General features: G+C 44.2%; 2 pseudogenes; one reads left to right on the top strand and one right to left on the bottom strand.

Moving 5' to 3' along the window:
* Positions 1–690: 690 nt before the first annotated feature.
* Positions 691–810, bottom strand: LOC135052101 (5S ribosomal RNA; annotated as a pseudogene).
* Positions 811–5,854: 5,044 nt separating this feature from the next.
* On the top strand, positions 5,855–5,974 carry LOC135052102 (5S ribosomal RNA; annotated as a pseudogene).
* Positions 5,975–7,417: the final 1,443 nt, after the last annotated feature.

The following is a 7,417-nucleotide window of genomic DNA, read 5'->3' on the forward strand; positions in this document are numbered from 1 at the left end:
CCGTCCCTAGCAACGGCTCTGGTGCGCTGTGTGCAGGAAGGGGGATGCCAGCGCAATCACCACTGCGCAAGCACAGGGGACTGGGGCACAAAGAGTGAATGCATGCAAAAGTGAATCAGAACATCGGGAAGGGAAAATAAAGTCTTTTAAGTCCGCTGCAACAGATTGAATAAATACATGAAAGAAAAATATTTAATCCAAAGGGAAAAATAAATAAATGTATTGCGCTATAAGCCACTAATGTCCATGGTACACAAAGATCTAAAGAACACTGCGGGCATAACATAGACCAAAGGGTCTAGATAAATGTGGCCCGCTCATGATACAGGCCAAAAATGCCAACATTGATATTGATACTCACTAGAAAATATCGATGACCACATGGGAAGCGCCCAACACAGCAATTACAGCGGAGGACAAAGGACAAACATAGAGAAAGCCAGAGAAGTGAAAAGATGTGACGGGACGCAAAGTGCATCCCTGTGAGCCGCACACCAAAGTGTGTGCGAGGAAAAGTAGAAGTAACTAAATGTAATATATATAGATAAAACAGTTAAGAATATTAAAGAATATATAAGCAGGGTTGTGCCTAAGGGAGGAGGAATGTAGTGGTGGGCATGAGAAACTAAAGATGCGGGAGGAGAGCATTGGAAGCGTGGTGGTTTCAGGCCAAGCGTGGTATACAAATAGAAATTACAGCACCCAGTATTCCCAGGTTGTCTCCAGAGCTGGTACTGACTGGGCCCAACACTGCTTAGTTTCCAAGATCGGACGGGATTGGACGTCATCCAGTGTGGTGTGGCTGTAGAAAACATTAAGATACCCCAACATAGGCCCCATAGTCACCATCTGCAGCCAGGCAATAAACAGGACGATGCCTGTAGTAGCAGAAGAATGCCCACAACCATGAGGAAAAAATGAGTGCACAACCCATGTGGATAGTAATGAACACACGGCGGTGTCCAAGGAACAGAAAATATATCATACAGGACACACGGCGGTGTCTATGAAAATGAAACAAACAAGAGCAAAAAATAAATAAATCACTTCACAAAAAGCAACCCAATCGAAATTCCTATTTGAGACCATAAGGAGTCAGAGTCTGTAGTCTATGGATCCACTGTAGTTCTCTTTGGAGTAACAGCCTGTCTCGGTCCCCACCGCGTTGGAGTGGTGGTATCTGGTCTATGATGCAGCATCTGAGTTGGTTAACTGTATGCTTTGCTTCTTTAAAGTGTCTTGCTACTGGTAAATTCACGAAGTCTCTCGCAGAATCAGTGGAAGAGAGACATTTTTTGATGGAGGAACGATGTTGACTGAGTCGTTCCTTAAGCATTCTGCTAGTCTTCCCAACGTATAGACGATTGCATGGACATTTGAGCACATAGACCACAAACTGGCTATTGCAATCCAGACACTGCTTGATTGAGTACTCCTTCTTGTCAGATGGATTGGTGAAGCGGTTGCCTAGTAACAGAAATGAACAATTGGAGCATCCCGTACATCTATATACCCCTGGTTTCTTTGTGAGCCAGTTGGATGTTCTGTTAGTTTTTCTTTGCGAAAAATCGGTCTTCACAAGAAGATCCTTCAGGTTAGGACCCCGTCTGTAGGCAAATCTTGGCAACAGAGAAAGTTCCTTAGTGAGCACCGGATCAGTAGCAATCAGGTGCCAATGTTCCCGGATCTTGTTGCGGATAAAGCCTGAGGCTGTGGTGAACATACTACTGAAGTTCAGTCTATCTCGTTCCATGTTAGCTGGATGAATTTTTTTGTGCAAATTGTTCAATCTGTTGCAGCGGACTTAAAAGACTTTATTTTCCCTTCCCGATGTTCTGATTCACTTTTGCATGCATTCACTCTTTGTGCCCCAGTCCCCTGTGCTTGCGCAGTGGTGATTGCGCTGGCATCCCCCTTCCTGCACACAGCGCACCAGAGCCGTTGCTAGGGACGGCGCCGGCTTTTGTTTACTTGTGCAATTCAGCCACGGAGCAGGGGAGTCGGGCGATCTGCATACATGATTCGTCCCGCCCCCCTCTCTGCCGATTGGCTGGTTTGATTTTGTCGGTTTTGGCGCCATTTCATGCATAAATCCCCATGCCACACACTGCTCTGATAGCCCCTGAGGAAGACCTACCTGTGTCGAAACAGCTGTTGGGCTGTGCCTGTTTGTACACCTACTATCCTGATATGGAATAAATCCTCTTCACTTTTTTCATCAAAACCGTGAGTGCTGGCTGTTTTTTGTTTTTCCTATGAGCTGGAAAAGCGAGTGCCTATATATCGTTTTACTGCCTTGCACCAACGCTGCATTGTGTATTATGGTTTAGAGTGCTGTCATTTTTGTTTTTTTGTAATTTTGATTACCAGACTTGCACCTTCCCTGTAGAGTTTATATGTACTCTCTTTTTCCGGACAAGTATTTTTTCTCCAATTTTAGATTGGGGTTGTTTTTTGTTCATTATGTACAATACAGTTGCCTAGGGGGCTTCCCAGTTCAACACCACTGGCCCTCGCACAACACTGTAGGCTTTTCAAATGTCAACAAACAAGGAACTCACGTCTACATTACAATTTGACACTGCGGATGCAGAAAGGATCCTATTTGTTGACACTGATTCTCTGGCATTCCATCAGGATAGTCCAGATGAATTTACAAGCGATTTGCTAAGGTTAAAGAAAAGGGAGATTGAATTGCATCTCCATGGCCTTACCCTGTCACAATATTATAAGGAACAATTTATCCCGAGGGGCTTTAGGCTACACAACCAGCCAACGCTTGGTAGACATAACAACGATTTCTGCACTAAGTGGTGCAACATACTTAATAAATGTTCTTTCGACTTAATGCTTTTAGTGATTGAACAAGCAGGTTCTGATTTAGAAAATATTAAGAAAGACATCTTGGATCTTGAGACCTCTGATCTCTATAAAGCCATCCAAACTCCTGAATGCGATCTTTTATCCAAACTTAACAGGGATATTGAGAAATTTAAGGGAGATTTGCTTAAGTTTAAGAAAAATAAATATAAGCAAGTCAAATTAGACTATAAAGAGAACAGGGTTTTTCCCTGGTACTCTCGCAGTGAGCCGAGAAGGTTCAGACCCGCATATCAACGTGGGAAAAGAACTCAACAACCATTTACTGACATTGATAGTCAATCACACACCTCAGCTAGTGACTCTGATGTTCCTTCTACCTCAGGCCAGAACACCACTTTTCTCTCTAGATCAGCTAGAAACAGACGACCTCCAAAAAACCCCTTATACCCACCCGTCGAGGTGGGAGAAAAAGAAAGAAGACGTCAACCAAAATTCAACTAGAAACAGTGGTATTTAATCTTTCTAAGCATTCCCTCACCCCTGATGAACTTTCCATACTCAACAAAGGTCTCTCATTTATTCCTACTTTAACACAGGACGAATTTAAATGGAATGTGGATCTGTATAAACTGGGCAGACAATTGCGACTCAGAGACTTTTTTTCTAATAATAATACGGACTCTGAACCTACAGCTACGCCAGTTGAGTCTTGCCCGCTGAAGAAACCTAGCACCTTCGATCCTCCTTCTGTTAATCCTTCAATACAGACCTTTATGAGGATTCTCAAGAGAGACACCGTACCTTTTGTTTCCAAACAAAAGCTTTCCCATCATAATATCACGATGGGTGAGAGAAAGGCCATTGAGGCCCTTCGGAGTGACACGAAATTAGTCATCAGAGCCGCCGACAAGGGTGGTGGCATTGTGTTATTGGATTATGATTACTACATTATGGAAGCGAACAATCAATTGGCAGACACTACATGTTACCACAAACTTGGTCATGATCCCACAGGATGTTACAAATCTGAGATTGACTCCATCATACAGGTGGGTCTCAATAATGGATACATTAACAACAAGACAGCAGAATTTTTGACTACGGCACACCCCAAGATACCTTTTTTGTACACTCTCCCCAAAATTCATAAATCTCTCTCCCAGCCTCCAGGTCGACCCATCATATCAGCCAGAGGGTCCCTCTGTCAACCATTATCTCAACTAGTTGATTTTTATTTGCAGCCATTGGTTAAACGAACAGCCAGCTTCATCGAAGATTCATCCGATTTTTTGAGGAAACTTGACTCAGTACGCAATATCACCAGTGACACCCTGATGGTGACCCTCGATGTTTCAAGTCTTTATACAAACATTCCACATTCACAAGGTATTGAAGCATGCAGAGAACTCCTAACGGACAATGATGCATATTTTGGCCCACCTGTGTCGTTTTTGCTACTGCTCATTGATGTCATTCTTAATAAGAATTATTTTCTTTTTGAGAGTTGTTTTTATTTACAGAAACAGGGGACCGCCATGGGTTCGAATATGGCGCCTTCTTACGCCAACATATTCATGGCGGCCTACGAGCTGGTGCACATTTCTGGTAATCCGCGTTTTGGTCAATTTTTGTCTTTTTATGTTCGTTACATTGACGATTTATTTTTCCTTTGGCAAGGCAGCGAAGAAAATTTACTAGCCTTTATTGATGAATTGAACTCAATTCCAGGATCAATCAGATTTAGTTTAACCTTCAGCAGAACACACATCAATTTTTTGGATGTTTCCATCATAAAGGAGGACAATAAACTTCGGACTTACATTTACAGCAAGGAGTCAGATAGGAACACTTTGCTGTTACATTCCAGCTTCCATCCAGCTCCGCTCAAACGAGGACTACCTTTTTCACAATTATTGAGGGTGATTCGCATCACCTCAGACCCCAATGCCATTTCAGGTGCACTAGGGTCCATGTGTCAACGTTTTCTTGACAGAGGCTATCCCAGGAAGGAAATTGATGACGCTTTATTAAGGATCGGACAGATCAAGAGAGAAGATGCTTTGCACAAAAAAATTCATCCAGCTAACATGGAACGAGATAGACTGAACTTCAGTAGTATGTTCACCACAGCCTCAGGCTTTATCCGCAACAAGATCCGGAAACATTGGCACCTGATTGCTACTGATCCGGTGCTCACTAAGGAACTTTCTCTGTTGCCAAGATTTGCCTACAGACGGGGTCCTAACCTGAAGGATCTTCTTGTGAAGACCGATTTTTCGCAAAGAAAAACTAACAGAACATCCAACTGGCTCACAAAGAAACCAGGGGTATATAGATGTACGGGATGCTCCAATTGTTCATTTCTGTTACTAGGCAACCGCTTCACCAATCCATCTGACAAGAAGGAGTACTCAATCAAGCAGTGTCTGGATTGCAATAGCCGGTTTGTGGTCTATGTGCTCAAATGTCCATGCAATCGTCTATACGTTGGGAAGACTAGCAGAATGCTTAAGGAACGACTCAGTCAACATCGTTCCTCCATCAAAAAATGTCTCTCTTCCACTGATTCTGCGAGAGACTTCGTGAATTTACCAGTAGCAAGACACTTTAAAGAAGCAAAGCATACAGTTAACCAACTCAGATGCTGCATCATAGACCAGATACCACCACTCCAACGCGGTGGGGACCGAGACAGGCTGTTACTCCAAAGAGAACTACAGTGGATCCATAGACTACAGACTCTGACTCCTTATGGTCTCAATGAGGAATTTCGATTGGGTTGCTTTTTGTGAAGTGATTTATTTATTTTTTGCTCTTGTTTGTTTCATTTTCATAGACACCGCCGTGTGTCCTGTATGATATATTTTCTGTTCCTTGGACACCGCCGTGTGTTCATTACTATCCACATGGGTTGTGCACTCATTTTTTCCTCATGGTTGTGGGCATTCTTCTGCTACTACAGGCATCGTCCTGTTTATTGCCTGGCTGCAGATGGTGACTATGGGGCCTATGTTGGGGTTATCTTAATGTTTTCTACAGCCACACCACACTGGATGACGTCCAATCCCGTCCGATCTTGGAAACTAAGCAGTGTTGGGCCCAGTCAGTACCAGCTCTGGAGACAACCTGGGAATACTGGGTGCTGTAATTTCTATTTGTATACCACGCTTGGCCTGAAACCACCACGCTTCCAGTGCTCTCCTCCCGCATCTTTAGTTTCTCATGCCCACCACTACATTCCTCCTCCCTTAGGCACAACCCTGCTTATATATTCTTTAATATTCTTAACTGTTTTATCTATATATATTACATTTAGTTACTTCTACTTTTCCTCGCACACACTTTGGTGTGCGGCTCACAGGGATGCACTTTGCGTCCCGTCACATCTTTTCACTTCTCTGGCTTTCTCTATGTTTGTCCTTTGTCCTCCGCTGTAATTGCTGTGTTGGGCGCTTCCCATGTGGTCATCGATATTTTCTAGTGAGTATCAATATCAATGTTGGCATTTTTGGCCTGTATCGTGAGCGGGCCACATTTATCTAGACCCTTTGGTCTATGTTATGCCCGCAGTGTTCTTTAGATCTTTGTGTACCATGGACATTAGTGGCTTATAGCGCAATACATTTATTTATTTTTCCCTTTGGATTAAATATTTTTCTTTCATGTATTTATTCAATCTGTTGCAGCGGACTTAAAAGACTTTATTTTCCCTTCCCGATGTTCTGATTCACTTTTGCATGCATTCACTCTTTGTGCCCCAGTCCCCTGTGCTTGCGCAGTGGTGATTGCACTGGCATCCCCCTTCCTGCACACAGCGCACCAGAGCCGTTGCTAGGGACGGCGCCGGCTTTTGTTTACTTGTGCAATTCAGCCACGGAGCAGGGGAGTCGGGCGATCTGCATACATGATTCGTCCCGCCCCCCTCTCTGCCGATTGGCTGGTTTGATTTTGTTGGTTTTGTCGCCATTTCATGCATAAATCCCCATGCCACACACTGCTCTGATAGCCCCTGAGGAAGACCTACCTGTGTCGAAACAGCTGTTGGGCTGTGCCTGTTTGTACACCTACTATCCTGATATGGAATAAATCCTCTTCACTTTTTTCATCAAAACCGTGAGTGCTGGCTGTTTTTTGTTTTTCCTATGAGCTGGAAAAGCGAGTGCCTATATATATATATATAGAAGCGTAATGGCGGCACTCAGAGACTTGTGTAGAGCTTACAAAATGCTATTTATTTCAACGTTTCGGGCTCCAGCCCGTCGTCAGGAACAAACAATCAAAACTGTGCAATACATACAATACTTATATACCCTCCCCAACATAGACGTAATTACCTGATCAGTCGCAGCTGAGCGTCCCCTCGCCCGCGTCTGCTGCTGCATCGGAAGGTCTCAGGGTTACCGGTCGTCTCAGCAGTGACGTCAGGAGCGTGCGCCGTCCTCCAATGGCGTACCGCCGTCATCGCCTGCCTGTTACCTAGGCAACCTGTCCGGCTACTTTTGGACCCTTAGCTGTACGCTCCGGTTGCCGCTGATTGCTTTCATGGATTCCCCGTCACTTCCCTGCTGCTGACGACATTAGAGGGGGCTCGTTC

This window comes from Pseudophryne corroboree, chromosome 2 (genome assembly GCF_028390025.1).
Source record: "Pseudophryne corroboree isolate aPseCor3 chromosome 2, aPseCor3.hap2, whole genome shotgun sequence".
Classification (NCBI taxonomy): domain Eukaryota; kingdom Metazoa; phylum Chordata; class Amphibia; order Anura; family Myobatrachidae; genus Pseudophryne; species Pseudophryne corroboree.